The sequence below is a fragment of the Canis aureus genome, chromosome 21 (genome assembly GCF_053574225.1).
Source record: "Canis aureus isolate CA01 chromosome 21, VMU_Caureus_v.1.0, whole genome shotgun sequence".
Lineage (NCBI taxonomy): Eukaryota > Metazoa > Chordata > Mammalia > Carnivora > Canidae > Canis > Canis aureus.
In genome coordinates this window covers 6,476,025-6,496,251 of record NC_135631.1, presented here as the reverse complement: position 1 = coordinate 6,496,251, position 20,227 = coordinate 6,476,025, and the positions used below count along the sequence as shown (strand labels likewise).

Genomic DNA, 20,227 nt, shown 5'->3' with positions numbered 1-20,227 from the left:
CCACACAGTCAGGCAGGTGGGAAATGGAAGTGGCTTTACCCACAGGGTTAGAATGTAACCCAGGGCAGAGAAAGAGAAGAAACAGCTGGACACCCCTACTCCCCAAAAAAAGGTGCCTTACCAGACAAGGCACCAAGAGGTGAATGAATACTTAGAGGAGAATTCTCCCCGTCAGGATTTTTACAGAGAAAAAGCTGGACAAGTCAGAAGATTTATGTAAGAATCCTGAATATCAGGAGGCCCAGGAGGTGGTGCTTCACTGCGTAAGCACGGAGAGAGGCCAGAAGGGGGAGGAGAGTCATTTATGAGGGGCTGAAGGAAAAACTGCCTTGGGATGAAAAGCAGAGAGCTGCTACAGCACCATAACTAGACTATCTCCTGAGATAAAGAAGCTTGAACTGTATATAATTAAGTGGTTTATGCCCACCTTTTCTTCAAGATACAATGGAGCAAATGAAAACGGATTAAAAATGTGTCACATCCTCCAAAGACCCTACTGGACCACTTTCTGAGGTGCCAACTATCAAATACGCAAAATTAACCTCCGATGTTTAAGAAAAAGTTTCAGTAAAGAGTTCTAAAATGATAGCAATTAAGACTTGAAAGCAGTCAGATGGCTAGCTAAAAGCCAGAGAGAGATGGCCTTTGGCTGGTGTAAAACAAAACAACCCAAGCTCAATCTCTCTTGTGCCAGCACACACATACTTCCAGGTGACCTAGAAGCAGCCGCTGAGTCTGAAGAACCAGTCATTCTCTGTGTGCTCCTTCAGCTTGCTAGGCCTGGCTTATCCTTGGGACCCAGATCAACTCCCCTAGGAAATGAGGAAACCCACACATCATGTGTGCTGTAGATTCCAAAACTTGCAAGAGCAAACTACAGAGGCTGCTATTTAACTTGCTAAAAATACCACACTGCCACAGAACCATACTGTACCTGGTCTGGCCCTGGTCGACCTAGACTCCAGGGTCTCACAAAAGAACACTGCCTTCCTTGATGAACTCATGGAAGGAAACTCCTGATAATTTCAATGGTCTTACCTTTCAACCAAGTTTAAAAATTAAAAGAAATGTTTTCTTCTCTGTGGCTCCTTGCCCATTACAGGTTATGCTGGTAACAGTTGTCTTCCAATTCACTGCATTAGCAGATTAGCCAGAGGTAAAGTGGGATGTGGAAGCAAAACAGAAGCTCTCCTGTAAAGAAAAAAGAGCATATTTTCACAGCATGTTCTGTTTTGGTCTGGTGACATCTGACATTAAAGATACTGGTTGAAGGTCCTGATTCACAGAATCTCAGAAGATCAAACAGTTCTAGTTAACTGAAATTTTTTCTATGTGAAAATAGGGGGAGGGGGCAGCCTGGGTGGCTCAGTGATTTAGCACCACCTTCGGCCCAGGGTGTGATCCTGGAGACCCGGGATCAAGTCCCATATCAGGCTCCCTGCATGAAGCCTGCTACTTCCTCTGCCTGTGTCTCTGCCTCTCTCTCTCTCTCTCTCTCTGGTCTCTCATGAATAAATAAATAAAATCTTAAAAAAAAAAAAAAAAAGGAGAGGAGGAAAGGCACTATCATCCCTCTGCCTCAGTTTTTACCCTACACTAAACAATAACCCAGAAACACAGACACCATAATAGCACTATCAGTAAGAACATATAAATGTTCTTATCTTTATGTTATGAAAACATCAATGATATTCTTACCCAACACAGGGTTGACTGTGATGGCACCATATTTTAAAATACTAAATCAAATTTTAAAAGTAGCCGCCAAGTAGCCCCATGTTAATACCTTTAAACACCATAACTTTCACCAGGAAATGAAAGCAGAATATTGAGGTCACTGAAGTACTAGCTATAGTCAAACTGTGTCTCTAATGTCAATTAATCAAACACTACACATGAAAGGACTATAAACCATTTTCCAAGGCACTTTATGGATAACACTGCAGGAAAAGATTCAAATTATGGACAATATGCTAATTAGAAATCCTGTAAGAAGACAGTCTACAAGGCATCTCAAAACATAATGCTGTTCATTGGATATGTTTCTTCCATAAAACTCACTACACTCAAGCCAATGTTTTCCATCAAATAAGATAACAGAAACAATGCTGACTGCTGACTTCTTATTAAAACAATAACTTGAGGGGCACCTGGGTGGCTTAGTGGTTGAGCATCTGCCTTTGACTCAGGGTTCTGGGATTGAGTCCCACATCAGGCTCCCCACCTGCTTTTCCCTCTGCCTATCTCTCTGTGACTCTCATGAATAAATAAATAAAATATTTAATAATAAAAAAAGAAACAATAAATTGAATCAACCAACAGTAACAAACCCAGCTTAAGAAATTATTTAATTCTAAACATAAAACATTTTACCAGTCAAATGCTTTCTAAACAAACGCTTGAAAAAATTGACCAACTAAATTTCTGCTTTAAATTTTAAGACATCATGTGCCATCATGTGCTATTACAGTCCTCAGGCATAACAAGGCTAACGTGTTATTATAAAAAGTGTATCACTAAATGTTGCAGGTAATTCTAGCCCCATCCCAACCTTCTGTGTGCCCAGGGTTCCAGGTCCTTTTAAGAATCCGATGAATTTACATGCATCACAAAATGTACACTTACGCACGCACGCACACACACAATTTAGCATTTAAATGAGTGGTTGTAGGACCCTCAGAGATGATCTGCAGTTGTTTCTTCTAGGAGCGAAGATCACTCACTCCCCCCACCAGTAGGTAGATCACAGGCTCCCAGCAGAGTTGGACCAACCTGCCTGCCTGCCTCACCATGCTGCACACTCCATATTCAGGGAAGCCAAAAGAAAAAAAACAGTTATCAAATGTGCTCATGGCATTATGAACCTGGGTGCTTATTAAATAGTAACAAGTGTGCTGAGACTTAATCCATTTTTCTGGAATAAGGTGTTTGTATAATTGCTCATACTCTTTTCACTTGGGCTAATGAGGGAAAAGAGTGGGTCTATAATACTGATGGTAAGAAATATAGTCATTCTAAAGTGTGAGAACATGAGAAACAAGACCAAACCACAGCAAATAGAATGGAAGAGTGTCTGAGTGTAGCCGTGGGCCTCTTGAGTAAAGAGTGTATGTCAAATACACATTGAAATGCCTCTAGATCTACAGGAAAAAGACTATTTTGGTTGTTTTGCCTTAAAGACACAATCCACAAGGACCAGGAGAAGGCAACCAAATTAGAGAGGTGTTGAAAGGGAGCAAAAGGAGTACAGGCTGAGAAAGTTATTCACTGAACATTTAGATCCCTAAATATCTTCACCCTCTCCCATCCCTGCCAGCTCGGCGTATGACAGGATGATGAGCCATGAAAGCAGGCCTCTGCACTGGAGAGCCTGGCCAGCACAGCTTGTTATAGCTCGCCACCCTGATAACAGAGGTACTGCGGGAACTACAGAATAAATGCTGAGACACAGGCATACCCCACGGCCCACCCCAACTCCAGCCACGTTTTCCTACTGGGTTCTTCAGTTTCCCAGCTAGGCTGAAGACAGGAATGTCTTCAGAGTGAACTAACTGACCTTGAGAAAAAAGAACTTGGAAATATTGACACTGGGAATTTCCCAACCAAAGAAGCACTACTGGTCACTGCTGGAAAGTTCATAGCCAATGAGCCCCTCCCATGATGGGAGCCTCCAATCTACCATTCTTAAAAACTAGTATTTTTTTAAAAAGCTTTACATTGCAAATTTGCAGAACAGTTACAAGAATAGTAGAGGAACAGGCAGCTTAGCAGTTTAGCGCCGCCTGCAGCCTGGGGTGTGATCCTGGAGACCCGGGATCGAATCCCACGTCGGGCTCCCTGCATGGAGCCTGCTTCTCCCTCTGCCTGTGTCTCTGCCTCTCTCTTTCTCTGTCTCTAATAAATAAACAAAATCTTAAAAAAAAAAAATAGTAGAGGAAACTCCCACTAAGCCTTCCCCTGGACTCACAACTAATCATTGTGTCACTTTTGCTTGAGCACCTCCTCTCCACGAATATCCCAACCCCTTGATAGTTACTATAGATCACTGACCTTTCCACCAAACAGTTCACTGTGTATTTCGTAAGAACAAGGACACTAATTCACACAACCACAGTACGTATGTCAAAGTCAGGAATTTAACATAGTACTTACTGACTAAGGATTAAATAGTTCATATTCCAATTTTCCCAAATGTTCTACAATGGCCTTCGTGGTAATCCTCCATCACCTCCATCCAGGATCCTATGTCCTAACTCCTTCATTTCCTTCTGTCTAAAACAGTCCTGCATTATTTCTTTGTCTTTCATTTCACTGACATTTTTGAGGAATACATGGTATACATTTCTGGCATGAATAAATGAAGTTTTGTTGTTCCTGAAGTATCACATAAAGAGGGTGTCAATTTGTCCCACTATTGGCGAGCATTTAGATCACCTGGTTAAGATGATATGTGCCATACTTCACCACTGTAAAATAACCATTTTTCTGTAATAAATAAGTAATCTGTGGAAAGATTTTTTTTTTTAGATTTTATTTATTTATTCATGAGAGACACTGAAAGAGAGGCAGAGACACAGGCAGAGGGAGGAGAAGCAGGCTCCATGCAAGGAGCCTGATGTGGGACTCGATCCTGAGAATCCGGGATCACACCCTGAGCCAAAGGCAGACGCTCAACCGCTGAGCCACCCAGGTGTCCCTGTGGAAAGATATTTTGAGCTTATGTTCTTAAAACATTCACTCAGTAGTTTTACTACCTATTGGCAATTTTTGTCTGATCAACTGTTCTCTGATGGCTAAAAAGTGATTTTTTTTGTAAATCTACTGTTCTTCCATCAGATGATATTTTAACTTTAGTAAGGTATGCCCTCCTCTTCTCACTCATCCTCTAACTCCTTAACAATATGGACTCACAGATTCTTATTTTATTTATTAATGCCATCATCCACTCTGATGCTCAAATTGTCCCACATTCGGCCAGTTAAGAGTCCTGATTCAAGCAGACTCCTGTGTGCTTCTCACACTCTTTGAGCACTTCCCTATTTCCTGGCATAACAACATGACATGTTCCAGATTCATCTTGAACATTCTTTGCCCCAACTCTGAAATCATTCATTTCTCCAGGAAGCCCTGGTTCTTTTAGTGGAGAATGTAACATAAAAATGAAGATCTGAGGGCAGCCCCGGTGGCGCAGCAGTTTAGCGCTGCCTGCAGCCCAGGGCGTGATCCTGGAGACCCTGGATCGAGTCCCACCTCAGGCTCTCTGCATGGAGCCTGCTTCCCCCTCTGCCTGTGTCTCTGCCTCTCTCTCTCTCTATGAATAAATAAATAAAATCTTAAAAAGAAAATGAAGATCTGAGAAGTAAAGATGTTCACAGATAGGAAAGCTGGGAAAGAGCAATTTCATATAATTCAACTCTTTGTGCTGTGTATCCCTGACTTTTAGATATGAAGGAAAACAAAGATTATCATGTATCTCAGGAAAGCCACTATCATGAAAAGTCAAGGGCAAAACAGAAAAATACAAGCTGGAGGAAAAATAAAAAACAAAGAGAGGGATCCCTGGGTGGCACAGCGGTTTGGCGCCTGCCTTTGGGCTCAGGGCGCGATCCTGGAGACCCGGGATCGAATCCCCACATCGGGCTCCCGGTGCATGGAGCCTGCTTCTCCCTCTGCCTGTGTCTCTGCCTCTCTCTCTGTGACTATCATAAATAAATTAAAAAAAAAAAAAAAAAAAAAACAAAGAGAATATATAAAATAATAATTGATGTCCTCAGAAAGATAATAATACATCCATAAACAAAAGAATACTATTTAAAAGGGCACACAGAATAACAAATGCAGAAGGAAAATGATTTCCAACCATCAATCAAGACTACACAGAAAGAAACACAAAGTCAAAAGATTTACCTCCCACACAAGTTATTCAGAGAAGACACTGAGGAGAGAGATTATGCTCCACTAACACAGAGGGAGAGCTCTGAAGACAGCAAAGAACACGGGAACAAGAGAGGAAAAATCCCTGGGATCCCAGGAGACAACTGGGCTCCCAGCAGGGAAGGCTAGCAAGGCAGCCTGGAGCTGGGGAAGAGTTCTTCCAAAAGTGAAAGCTGATTGAATACCTGAGCATGGAACTGACAAAAAGTCTGAGGCTAAAATAGTAACTGAATTTTTTTTTTTTTTAAAGTGATGGGGCACCTGGCTGGCTTAGTCACTGAAGCATGCGCCTCGATCTCAGGGTCAGAGTTCAAGCCCCACACTGGGTGTAGAGATTACTCAAAACAAACAAACAAACAAACAAACAAAAGTTTTGTGAAAAGTGATACACTTTCAAGGAAAACCAAAAGTTGTTCAGGAAAAGTATTCGTAATTCACTATGTAATAATATAAATAGCACACAGGGTCATAATGATAAAACTAAATATTGATTTAACCACAATTGCAATAGAATTATTTTGGAAGGATGGGGAAGATAGAATGTGGGAGGTGAGAAGAGAGAGCTAATCCTTACCTTCTGTATCTTTTCATAACAGGAAATCAACGGATATGCTTGAAACTAAAAATAATTCAGCGTACAATCATGCAAGTATGAAGTTTTCAAATATGCTCTTCAGACACAGGAGGTAAATATATAATATGTATATATATACACACACATTTTTTTTTAATTGGCTAAAGGTGTTCTGGACAACTGCGTGGCTCAGTTGGTTGAGCGTCTGCCTTTGGCTTGGGTCATGATCTTAGGGTCCTGGGATGGAGCCACTAGACTCCCTGCTCAGAGAGGAGTCTGCTCCCCCCCATCCCCACCCCCACCCCCCGCCCCGATTAGTGCCTGCTCAAGCGCTCTCACGTGTGCGCTCACAGTCCCTCTCAAAAGAATAGAAAAAAATCTTTAAAAAAAAAAAAAAAGTTCAAAAAATTACAGTGGCCTTCAGGAAAAGCAAAAAGAGGGTGGGGAGGCTAAGGAAGGCTGTTAATCTCATCCAACCTCCTAGAACTAGCTCACTTTTAACTGTGGATGTGTAATGCTTTGACCAAAAAAAAGAAAAAAAAAAAAAAGTCCTTAATAAATTTTTAAGAAGAATGCTAAACTGGAAAAAGGTATTCAATGTTGAGACTAGACAGCTATAACATGAGCAACTCCCTAGCTCTAGACATGAGCCTTCTATCCATCCTGACTATCCATCCATTCCTCCATCTATGAAATAAAGAGTTGGACTACTTAACTCTAAACATTGTTCTTCCTGCTTCAATAACTTATGAATCTAATATAAAAATGAAGTAATCTAGGCTTTAAATATGGTGCCAGTGGCTACAGACATTAGTCAATTAAATTATAGAAAGACCTAAGCAGGACCAGTGAAAGAATAAATGGAGAGAGAAGTAAAATGGGGGGAAAAACTTTGCTTAAAGCCCCTGGGGACCGACAGGCTGCTGATGGTGAGGGAGAAGTTAGACACGCACAGTTTAGGGCCTGAAGACAAAGAGTTCCTGATCCCAGCCTGGAAAGAATTTAACTGACAGTATACAGACAAATTAGGACACAAGACCACTGGAAAAAAAGCTACGTAAGCCAAAGAGAGGTTTGCTTTGAAAGTTAAAATATACAGATGATGGTGGAATCCATGAAGATGACGAAAGCTGCTTCCCTCTCAAAAGGGGGGAACTCTCCCCAGGTATTTAACTTGCAGGAAACCCGAGTTTTACATAATAAGAAAAGGGCCTTGGCCAGAGAGCAGAGTACTGAAGGATTGGGAGCAACAGTACAATGTGTGGAGCTAAAGGAGGAAAAGTAGGGCTTTGCTAGTAAACAATATAATGTGAGCTGTAATAGTGGATGTCCTAGTCTATTTAGGACACTGTAACAGAATACCATACTGGGTGGCTTATAAACAAGAGAAATTTATTTCCCACAGTTCTAGAGACTGGAAAAGTCCAAGATCACACCATGTGCAGATTCAGTATCTAGTGAGGGCTTGCTTCCTGGTTCATAGACAGCTGTCTTTTTGCTGTGTACTCTCATGTCAGGAAGGGCCAGCAAATCTCTAGGGTCTCTTTTAGATCTCATTCACAAAGGCTCCACCTTCATGGTCTAATCACCTACCAAAGGTCCCCCATCCCAATACCATCACACTGATGAAGTGTGAAGATTAGGTTTCAACATATGGATCTGGAGGGGGGTCACAAACATTCAGTCTATAGCAGTTGGTATCATTAGATTATTCTCTCAGAGGAAATGGATCTGGAGGGGCCCCTTCAGAAAAGGAAATCAAGATTTAAAAAAGAGATAATACACTTTTATATTTATTTTTGCCAACCATTCCTTAAAGGAGCCACATTTTCTTCAACAGCCATACAACCCAATCCTATCACAAAGCATCTCAATTTTTAAATACTCTGACCAAGGCCAATAAGGAGAATGCAAGAACAATATAACTATAAAAATAACCAGTCAGAAATGAGGACTGGTTTAGCCTAAAATGGTGAAAAAACAGATTCTCAACTCAACAGTATCTAAATATGTACTTGCTTAGTCACAGAATTTGAGAATAGCAAGAATGAACATCTACCCTTACAAATCCTTTGTGCCAGCATTATACAAGAGCTTTCAATCCTCTTAGGTATTAATTCCTATTTTATAGCTGAGGATAATAAGAAAGGACTTACTCCATATAAACCTTATGGGAACTAGGTTATTTCTTTAATATATCTTAGGAAAAAAGGCAATGAAAATCTCTCCGTGCTATCATGTAAATTCCAAGATATTCCTCACTGATGCAAATTCACACAAGGAAGCCATAACTATTACAGAACATGCAAGAAAGTTAATTTCTCCTTGTATCATACATCAAGCACAAACAATAAACACCTTCTCAATTACAGACAAGTGATACAGCCCAAAGACCGAACACATAAAAGCAAGTAACTCTACTTTTACTAACACCAGGCAGCCCTCAGGTAGGCCAGCTCAATCAGAGTAGCATTTTAACATGGATATTGATCTCATTTCTGCAAGTGTTCTCACACATGCTCTCCAAACTGCCCAAGTCCTAAGAGATAGAATATAATGAGATGGGAAAATAATCCATCTCTTTGAGGTCTCGTTCACCATTTTAGCCTCAATGCCCAGGCTATGAGTAAAAAATTTTAAAAGTCTACAAAAATTTGAATACAAAAGTCAGAAAAGAAAAGAATACAAAAGTCATCAAAAATGAGCATATAAACAATTCATAATTGGAAGAAAAAACCTAAATAAATAATTCAGATGGCTTCAGAGGCATCTTTCAACAAAAATTTAAACACATATTTGCATGTAAATATTTAAATCTATTTATAGGGAATCCCTGGCTGGCTCAGCGGTTTGACGCCTGACTTCGGCCCAGGGTATGATTCTGGAGTCCCAGGATCGAGTCCCGCATCAGGCTCCCTGCGTGGAGCCTGCTTCTCCCTCTGTCTGTGTCTCTGCGTCTCTCATGAATAAATAAATAAAATCTTTAAAAAAAATAAATAAATCTATTTATATATCGATATATATCCATACATATAACTCAGCTAATTTTAGAAACACCAATCATTTTAATACAAGCCATGGCAAGAACACCAAGATTTGTAAATCAGTAATCAAAAATCACCATACCAAGAATGCAAAAAGAAAAAAAAAAGACTTTATTAAAGTATAAAGCATCCAAGGTAAAAATCCATACTACCACCTTTTAAAAGCAAAATCATATGCGTAAAGTACTTTAGGTAAAAACTTTGGCACCTGATTGGATTACATCATCGTCTGGCTATGCGCCCTAAAGGACAACCAAATCACTGCAGTCATGCATGAAGCCAACCCAATCTAAGTTGCTATTAAAATGAAGCCAAGTCATAAATCAGTAAATTAGCATACAAAGTAAAGCCCAGAGAACCAACTCTGCCTATTACAACAACAGTGTGAAGAAACGTACAGCAATGGTACAGAAGAGTACACAATCCCAACTGCCAGCTATACTTAACTGGCTCAGCCATGACAATCAAGTTTAATTTGATGTAAAAGCTGAAATTTCCATAATCCAGAGTACAACTGCAAGAAAGGCATCAAAACTTTCTGTAGGGTATCTTAGTAACCAAGTGATTAATAAGTAAAAGTACAGAGACTAAAAAATGTGCTAAGCACCATGAAAGTGAAAGAATTTGTCCACTGAAAACTCAACCCAAGAATGAGATTTTCACTGGCAAAACAGGGTAAAAGACACACACGCAAAAAAATAATAAAAAGATCTTTATAAAGGTTCTTGATTACTCTCCTAAAGAATGGACTTAATATGAACCAAGAAAAGGCCCATGCCACAACCAGTTGTAGCTCTGTCAAAAGCTCCAAGAGCACATTTCTCCTCCTAGCTTTGAACAAAAGCCTAATTTCTAGTTGGCAATTCTAATCTTATTCATAAGCCTTGGTTTCTTCCACTAATACTTAAGCAGCCCTCAAAATAATTGTTTTAAAAAAGGTAAGTGCTGGGTGCAGAGGTGGCTCAGTCAGTTAAGCATCTGACTCTTGATCTCAGCTCAGGTCTTGATCTCACCAGGCTTGTGAGATCAAGCCCTGTATTGGGCTCCAAGCTTGGTGTGGAGAAGGACTGACAAACGGGAGGGAGGAAGAAAGGAAGAGAGGAAGGGAGGAAAGGAGGAAGGGAGGAAGGAAGTGCCCCAGATTGTGCTGTCCAATACAATAGCTACCAGCCACACATCGCTATTAAGTACCTGGAATGTGGCTGGTAAGACTAAGAAACTAAATTTTCAATTTTAATTTAAATAGCCACACTGAGGACAGATATAGAATTTCATTATACAAAGTTCTGCTGAACATCACTGCTCTAATTCTGACTCACCTCAAAAACTAAGCACAAAATAAATGGTCTACAATCTTGGATGAGTAAGTTCACATGTCTAGGCAACTTTCTCAACAACAACAAAAAAAATGTAAAAAAAGGTTCAGCTAGATTGTCTCTGTGATTGTAAATAATTTAGTGCAGCATATAAATTATCTTCATTAGAACTGCAGCAATGTAATTAAAATGACACCTCTCTCAAAATGACGGCAGGTTACTTCTACAGATGATGCAAGGTACCATAGTGTCCTGCACATCACCAAACCTCATGGGGAAGACTTAAAAAGAACACAAGAGAACACAGTCAACCTCTGGGCAAGTAATTCATTCTCTTTATTCTCTTATCTGTGAAAATGAAAAGATTAGACTAAATTATCACTTAACATGCTTCAAATCCTAAACTTCGGAAATATAAAATGAAATATAAAATAAAAGTGAAACCAGGATATTCAAAGAAATGAAGAAAAAGGAATCAATAACTACAGTCTCAAACTCTTAAGAAATTAAATAAATTTAAACAAGATCTTAAAGTATAGAGTCCTGGTACAGAATCAATGTATTCTGCTAGGAAACTGATTTGGTCTGTTCAGGTGTGCCTGATTTTTCATTTTGCTTTAAGTCCACATGTGAACACATTATCTCCAAAGAAAGCCAAATGGCAGAAAAGTCAGAACACAGAGCTCAGAAAGGTTTGTACTGTCCTCTTCCCATAAAAGTTGACCAAGAAAGTCTTCCCCCTACACCAGACTAGTATAATCCCCATTGCTAAATTTAGGGTTCTCAAACATTATCATATGCTTGCTTGGTCAATGACCCACACCAAGTACAATTTGATGCCCTTTTGATAGGAGCTGTAGTTATTTTCAGGTGCTGTAAGATAAACTGGAGTGTGAATTCATCTGCGAAGCTTTTAGAATACACCGCACTCACCTCTCCTCTAAGCACATATATATATAAAACAGGACAGGGTCCTTGGAAAAGAATCCCAACAGGTATCCAGACAACAAAATTTAGATCAATAACTTATGTGAAATGTGTTAAACAGGCAGAAGATCACGGCAGAATGAAAAACTTAACATAGCTCTTCAAAGGCACATTTACAAATATCTTCTATAACCCATACCAGACATAACATTTTTCTCAATCTTTAAAAAGGGAAAATAGGGATCCCTGGGTGGCGCAGTGGTTTAGCGCCTGCCTTTGGCCCAGGGCGCGAATCCCACGTCAGGCTCCCGGTGCATGGAGCCTGCTTCTCCCTCTGCCTGTGTCTCTGCCTCTCTCTCTCTCACTGTGTGCCTTTCATTCATACATACATACATACATACATACATACATAAATAAATAAATAAATAAATAAATAAGGAAAATAACCACTTTCAAAGGGTTTGATTTACAGCATGGTAGGAAAAAAACAAAAACAAATTCTACTTTCCTACAGAATAAATGTTTTACCTGATATAGACTTTTCCTTGCATTACAGCTGATTTCACTAGGTCACCACTGATGATCAGTTTTCAATTTTTACTATTACAAACAAATGCCAGAGTTCCCAGGAGTGGAATTGCCAGATCAAGTGTGCATTTCTAATGAGAACATTTTGGCAAATGGCTCTCCATGGAGGTCATACCTATCTAGACTTCCCCCCAGCAACACAGGACTGTCGTTCCCCAACACCCTTGTCTTTGGTGGTTTTCTCTTTTGAGCACTGTTTATATGTTTGAGAGCCATTTACACTTCGCTTTTTTGCCAACTGTCTGTTTATATCCTTTGTCCATTTTTCTATTTGGCTGGTCGTCTCAATGATTTGTAGTGGTTATTTCAAAGTAAGAAAATGAGCCCTTTGTCTAATATTATTCCCTCTTCAACTCATTCCAATCTGGTGTCTATCTGTACCACTCAACTGAAACTGCTCTTTCAAGTCATCAGTGACCTCCAGATAGGGCCAAATCCAAATGAAACTCTTTCTGTCCTCATCTTACCCTCAACATTCAGACGCTTTCAACACAGCTGACCAATAGACCCTCCTTACTAAACATTCTCCTTACTTGGCTTCTTTAGTCTCCTACGTTGGAGGTTCCCTCTTCTCCTTTCTTCCCCTACTACACCCCTACTAAGGTAGAAGCTGATGCAGGGTTCAGACCGTGGACATCACCTATTACACTCTCCAGACCAGTGACCACACTGGTTGGGATGTCAATTCACACTTGTTCCATTCATGCTGTTGCCCCAGCAACTAAAACAAAACCCAGGAGACTTAAAAAAACAAAAAACAAAAACAAAAAACCACTTCTGTTGAATAAATGGTAGGTTTTAAAAATACCTCTATAAACACAGTTAAGACACAAATTTATAAAACCAAATACCCATCTTTGCACTTCGTCCACAGGTACCCAACTGCTAGCAGAATTTCCCCTTGGATGTGTCACAACCACATTAAATTGAGTATCTTCAAAACAAAGCCTTTTTTCGTCTATCATACACCAACACTGACCCCCCAATCAAATCTTTTCCTCCTCAAGTCTTCCCTGTCTCAGAAAAGGCACATCTGGAACGCCTGGGTGGCTCAGCGATTGAGCGTCTGCCTTTGGATCAGGGTCGGATTCCGGATTCCCGGGATCAGGTCCCGCATCGGGCTCCTTGCGTGGAGTTTGCTTCTACTCCCTCTGCCTGTGTCTCTGCCTCTCTGTGTCTCTCATGAATAAATAAAATCTAAAAAAAAAAAAAAAAGAAAAGAAAAAAAAAGGCACATCCCAGTTGTGAAAGACAGCCTAGAAACTGCCCTAGCTCTTCTTTTCCCTCCCAATCCAATTCCATCTTCTGAGTGTCTCCCCTCCTCCATTTTCTGCCACCAACTAGAAAGCAGAAACAGCTTCTTACTTGATTTCCCAATGTCTTCTCTGGCCCATAAGCCACTGTTTATTTGGGTTCCTAGTCAGTTTCCTCTTCTACTCCATGTGAGCCATGGTAATAATAATTCTGATCTATGTGGTCCAGTATAGTAACCACACAAGGCTTCTGAGTACTTGAAATGTAGACAATTTGAACTGAGATGTGCTGTAATCACAAAATACACACTTGATTTAAAAGGCTTAGTATATGGGCAGCCACCGTGGCGCAGTGGTTTAGCGCCGCCTGCAGCCTGGGGTGTGATCCTGGAGACCCAGGATCAAGTCCCACGTCAGGCTCCCTGTGTGGTGCCTGCTTCTCCCTTTGCCTGTGTCTCTGCCTCTCTCTCTCTCTCTCTCTCTCTCTCTCTGTGTCTCTATGAATAAATAAATAAAATCTAAAAAAAAAAAAACAAAAACAAAAAAAACAAAGGCTTAGTACAAAAATAGAAGTGAAAATATCTCATTAATATTTTTTATGGGGGGCCTGGGTGGCTCAGTCAGTTGAGCATCTGACTCTTGATTTCAGGTCAGGTCAGGGTAGAGGAAAGGAGTCTGGCATCAGGCTCTGCACTCAGCAGGAGTCTGCTTAAGGATTCTCCCCCTCTGCCTCTTTGATCCCACCCCCACCCCACTCACACTCGACCTAATAAATAAATATTTTTAAAATATAATTTTATATTGACTACATGTTGAAAAAAATTAAGATTATATATGTAGCCTGATTATATCCCTTATTGAGACACTGTCCTGAGCATTTCACTGAAAGCACCAGCACCAAAGCCATCTTTTTTAAGTAGGCTCTACCCCCAGTGTGGAACCCAACGTGGGATTTGACAGCTCATGATGCTGAGATCAAGAACTGAGCTAAGATCAAGAGTCAGATGCTTAACTGAGCCACCGAGGTGCCCCTTTAGCCATCTTTTTAACCACGTATGACTAAAGCCTGGAAGTGCCAGGTCTGGCATGGGGCAGGCACCAGGAGATATTTGGTGAATGAATTATGGCCAAAAATCAGTATCATTAACGTGCGCTCACTTAAAAACAAAACACTAAAAATATAACTCTTACTTGAAGCTGGATGACACTTACAATACAACTGGTATTAAGAAAATTTTCTATGTTTAAACTTTAGACATACATGCATCTTAAAAATTAATCTATTTCTTTAATGTTCATTCTAATGTTGTCATTAATTTTTCTAATTTCTCATGGCCAAGATATGTGTTAAGAGACCAAGCCTGGGGAAGACTGGAAATTCAAGCTCACCTAAAAATAAGATTCTGACTCATCAATTCTTAAAACATTGGTCATTACAACTCAAAAAATCAGCCACAAGAGAAGGAAAGTGAGTGGACAGTACAAAGAGAAAAAACCAAGTAGAGAATAAACACGGAAAGTCTAAGATATGAGAGCTGGACCTCATTTTGTAATGCCCTGAAACATTATTAAACCACCAGAGGGCATGGTATATGCTCAAGATGACAAGGCGTACAGCCATTATGTTGTCATTCTACAAAAAAACACTGAAAAAGCACTCTCAGATGGCCTCACAAACACAGAAAGTGATGGAGTAGAACACACTCTGAAACGATCATTACATTTTAAGTATAGAACAACTATGACCTGAGTGAATTTCTATGTAATTTAGGTTGAAAGCCCTTTAGAAATTTCAATTTGGGTCCTCATTCAACCTTCAGAGACAGATCACAACCAAAGAAGCAACACTAGTGAGAGGACAACAAAGTTTACCCCTCAGGCAAAGAAACTTACAGCTACCTGCTAACGGGACACAGAACACTGTGGGGACACAAAACAATCTAGGTCTTCCAAAAATAGAGGACAAGAGGGGAAAAGAGTGATGAATGAGGAATCTTTTTTTTTTTTTTAAACTGGTAGACCATATTTGGATCCTGATTTGCCAAAATTAGAAAACTGTATCAAAAAAATTATAATATTTGACACAATGGAAATTTCACTCTGATTGGGTATTGGATTGGGTTTTGTTTTGTTTTTAGAAATGAGAGCTTTGTGGTTATGTTTAAACAAAAATATCTTTGAAAGGCAACACACACATACATATACACTCTGACATATTTACAGAAGAAACAAAATAATTATTTTGGGATTTCCTTCAAAGTAATATGGAAAGAACTAACCATAAAAGGAAAAGTAATAAACTAAATTGCATTCATAATGACTTCTCTTCCTCAAGTGACACAATGGAAACCCACAGAGCAGATGGAGAGAGACATTCACCACACTTAGATCTGGAAAACTCATATCCAAAATAAAAGAAATCCTACCAAGTGTCATGTTTGAAAACATGTCCTAAGGACAGGACACGGAGGATCTCCAACAAAGGCCCACATGAAAAGGAACTGTGGCCAGCCACCAACAGCCAGGACCAACCTGCCATGTGTGTGAATGAGCCACATTGGGAAGGATCCTCCAACTGCAGTCAAGCCTTCAGGGGGTAGACACAAGTTCCTATCCCACAGAAGCAGAGACGGAAAAGGGTTTTTGTTGTTACGAGCTACTAAAAGTTTAAGGATAATTTGTTATGCAACAAAAGACAATCAGCAGGATAGGAAAAACAACGCGGTAAAAAAAGACTTTAAAATATACTCTTCATAAAAAGGGGTATCCAAATGACCAATAAAAAAAACATGAAAAGGTGCTTGACTTCACTAGCGCAAATTAAAACTATCTTAAGTTGTCACTACACAGCTAGAAGTGTGGCTACAATGAAAATGATGGAAAATATGAGCTGCAGGAGAGTATATGGAGTAAGTGAAAATCTGACACACTGCTGATGGAAGTGTAATTTCATTCAGTACAACCACTTCAGGAGCTGCAGCCACAGTTTTCCAAAAAAATGTACATATACCTTAAGGACCTAGCAGTTTTACTCCTAGATACATTCACAACAGAAATATGTATGTATATCCACCAAAAAACACACTTGAGATGTTCAGAGTAGCACTATTTGTTACAGCAAAGCTGCTAACTCTCTAGATGTCCACCAACAAGAAAGTAATCTCATACAATGAAATTTCATACAGCAACAAGAATAGTCAACAACTCCATGTAATAACGGATAATCCTATACACAATGACAAGAGAAAGAACTCAGACACAACCTAACATACTGTAGGAGTTCACTTACTTAAGAACAAAATTGGACAAACTAATCAGTTCAGGTAAATGTCAGGATACTGGGTACCTGAGACAGGGAGGGTACTGGAAGGAAGCAGACAAAAGGGGCATCTGGGATGTCAATTACCCATGTGTGTTTCAGTGTGAAAATTTATTACAATATGTACTTTTCTATATTTCTATTATAACTATTTCAATAGAGTTTTAAACTAGTAACAATTCAGGAGAGAAATGAGGAATGGGGGAGGAAATAACAGCAATGTCCTCCAGTATACAGCTGTTTGGAGCTCCCCAAACGAAGGATCACTATACTATTCTGTTATATATTTGTGCATGTTAAAATTTTCCCCTAATAAAGATGTTTAGGGGCACCTGGGTGGCTCAGTCAGTTAAGTGTCGGTCTTTGGCTCAGGCCATGATTTTGGAGTCCTGGGACTGAGCCCTGTGCTGTCAGGCTTCTTGCTCAGGAAGGAGTCTGCTTCTTTCTCTCCCTCTGCCCCTCCTCCCTGCTCATGCTTGCTCTTGCTCTCTCTCTCAAAGAAGTAAAAAAAAATTTTTTTCAAAGAAGTAAAATTTTTTTAAAGATTTTAAAATTTCTTAATATAAAACTGGGTGGAGGCAGCCCAGGGCGTGATCCTGGGGACCCGGGATCAAGTCCTGTGTCGGGCTCCCTGTGTGAAGCCTGCTTCTCCCTCTGCCTGTGTCTATGCCTCTCTCTCTCTCTCTCTCTCTGTGTGTGTGTGTCTCATGAATAAAGTAATAAAATCTTAAAAAAAAAAAAAACTGGGTGGAACTGGTGACAAAAGTATAAACTTGCATAACTGTTCTGGTCCTAGATATCAAAAAGTGTTGAATTCTTCACATTCTTTGACCCAATTATTCAGCTTCTATGACTGTATCCTAAGGTGTTTATACTAAACAAAAAGTTTTATATATAACAATGTCCAGAAAGTTTAAAACAGAAAAGAGAAAAATGTGTAAATATAGAGGACACAGGACACTGTAGGGACTACCAGAGGACAAATAATCCAGGTCATTCACAAATACATGGCACCTAAATATCCAATAAATAACAATGGTTTTATCTGCACCAAGATTCTTTTATCCATCCAATGAAATATAGTCATTAAAAATGATATGATCATCTGAAAAGATGATCCATATTATTATGTCATGAAGAAAATGCAAATTAAAAAAACAGTGAGACACCACCACATACGTATTAGAATGGCCAAAATCCAAAAAGGATACCAAATGGTGACAACACTATGGAGTCTGGGGAACTCTCACTCAGTGCTGATGGGAAAGCAAGATGATGCAACCACTTTGGAAGACAGACTGGCAGTTTCTTACAAAACTAAAAATACCATACCATCTAGCAATTGTGTTTCTTAGTATTTATACAAAGGAGATAAAAACTTGTGATTTACACAAAAACATGCACACAAATGTTCAGAACAAATTTATCCATAATTGCCAAAACCTGGAAGCAACCAAGATGTCCTTCAGTAGGTGAGTAGATAAATAAACTGTGGTCCATCCAGACAACAGAATATTATTGGGTACTAAAAAGAATGAAGTAGCAAGCCATGAAAAGTCATGGAGGAACCTTAAATATATATTACTTAGAGAAGCCCATCTGAAAAGATTACAGACTGTGATTCCAACCATAGGACAGTTTGGAAAAGGCAAAACCACAGGACGCTTAAGAGATCAGTGGTTGCAGGATGGGGGTAAATAAGCAAAGGACAGAGGATTTTTAGGGCAGTGAAAATACTCTGTATGATACCAGAATGATGGATACATGTCATTATACATTTATCCAAACACACAGAATGTGCAACACCAAGAACTCATACTGTAAATTATGGACTTTTGAGCAATTGTGATGTGTCAATGTAGCTTCATAAACTGCAACAAATGTACATTCTGGGATGCTGATAACAGGAGAGGCGGTAGATATACAGGAAATCCCTGACCTCCCTCAATTTTGCTGTGACCTCAAAATGCCGTAAAAAATAGTCTTTAAAATGATGTAAACAAAACTCTTAAAAAAAAAAACAAAACAGGAGTAAATCTTTGTGACATTAGGTAAAGCCTTTTTAGATTATACCAAAAATGTAAGAAACAAAAAATAAATAAATTGGGCTTCAAAGAAGTAAAAAATTTTTGTGCTTAAATGACACTGTTGAAGAAGGTGAAAAGACTATAGAATGAGAGAAAGTATTTGTAAACTGTGCATCTAATTAGGACTTACAGTGTGAGAAACACAACTCAATAATAAAAAGCCAAGCAGCCTCATTTAAAAGCTGGCAAATAATTTCAACAGACATGTCTCCGGGGCACCTGGGTGGCTCAGCAGTTGAGCCTCTATCTTTGGCTCAGGTTGTGATCCTTGGGTCCTGGGATTGAGTCCAGCATCAGGCTTCCTGCGGGGAGCCTGTTTCTCCCTCTGCCTCTCTCTGTATCTCTCACGAAAATAAATAAAATCTTAAAAAAAAAAAAAAAAAAAAGGACTATCTCCAAAGAAGATGGGCAAATGGCTAATAGCACACTAAAAAGACAATGTCATTACCTATCAGGGAAATGCAAATCAGAACTATGCAATGCCACCAAACAGCCACACTAACGTGGCTATAATCAAGATGACACACAGTAACAAGAGTTGACACAGATGCAGAAAAACTGAAATTCTCACACACTGCTGAGAACCTAAAAGGAGTCACACTGGAGATTATTTTGGCATTTTTTTCAAAAGTTTTTTTTAAACACAGAATGACCTTATAACCCAGCAACTCTGTTCCTAGGTATATATCCAAGAGAAAGTAAAGTGTGTGTCCACAGAAAAATGGTCCACAAAAGCATTATTCATCATAGCCAAAAAGTAGAAATACTCAAATATTCGTCAGCTGATTAATGAATAAATAAAAGGTATGACAGAATAATACTTAGCAAAAAAAGGACTGGTACATGCTACAACACACATGAATTTTGAAAACACAGCTAGGGCAAAGTAGCCAGTCATGAAAGACCATATTTTCTATGGTTCCATTTATGTGAAATGTCCAGAGGAGACAAACCCTTGGGGTCAGAAAGTAGATGAGTGGTTACAGGGCTGGGGGATGGGAGAGAAATGGGAGTATGACTGCTAAAGAGTATGAGGTTTCTTCTTGAGGAAATGAAAACATTTTAGATGTGACTGTAGTGATAGCTGCACATGCCGTGAATATACTAAAAAAAAAAATCAACAGTATGCTTAAGCATGTAAACTGTATGTCTATATGTGCGTTATGTTTCAATAAGCTGTTATAA

At 39.4% G+C, this 20,227-nt stretch overlaps 1 protein-coding gene across 23 annotated transcripts in view; it reads right to left on the bottom strand.

Moving 5' to 3' along the window:
- PPP6R3 (protein phosphatase 6 regulatory subunit 3) overlaps positions 1–20,227 on the bottom strand; it is a 148,450-nt gene that overhangs the window by 100,552 nt on the left and 27,671 nt on the right. For all 23 annotated transcript variants that reach the window (XR_013359821.1, XR_013359822.1, XR_013359820.1 and 20 more), the window contains exon 2: positions 1,039–1,191. The gene's annotated coding sequence lies outside the window, so the exon portion shown is untranslated. The remainder of the gene's footprint in view (positions 1–1,038; positions 1,192–20,227) is intronic.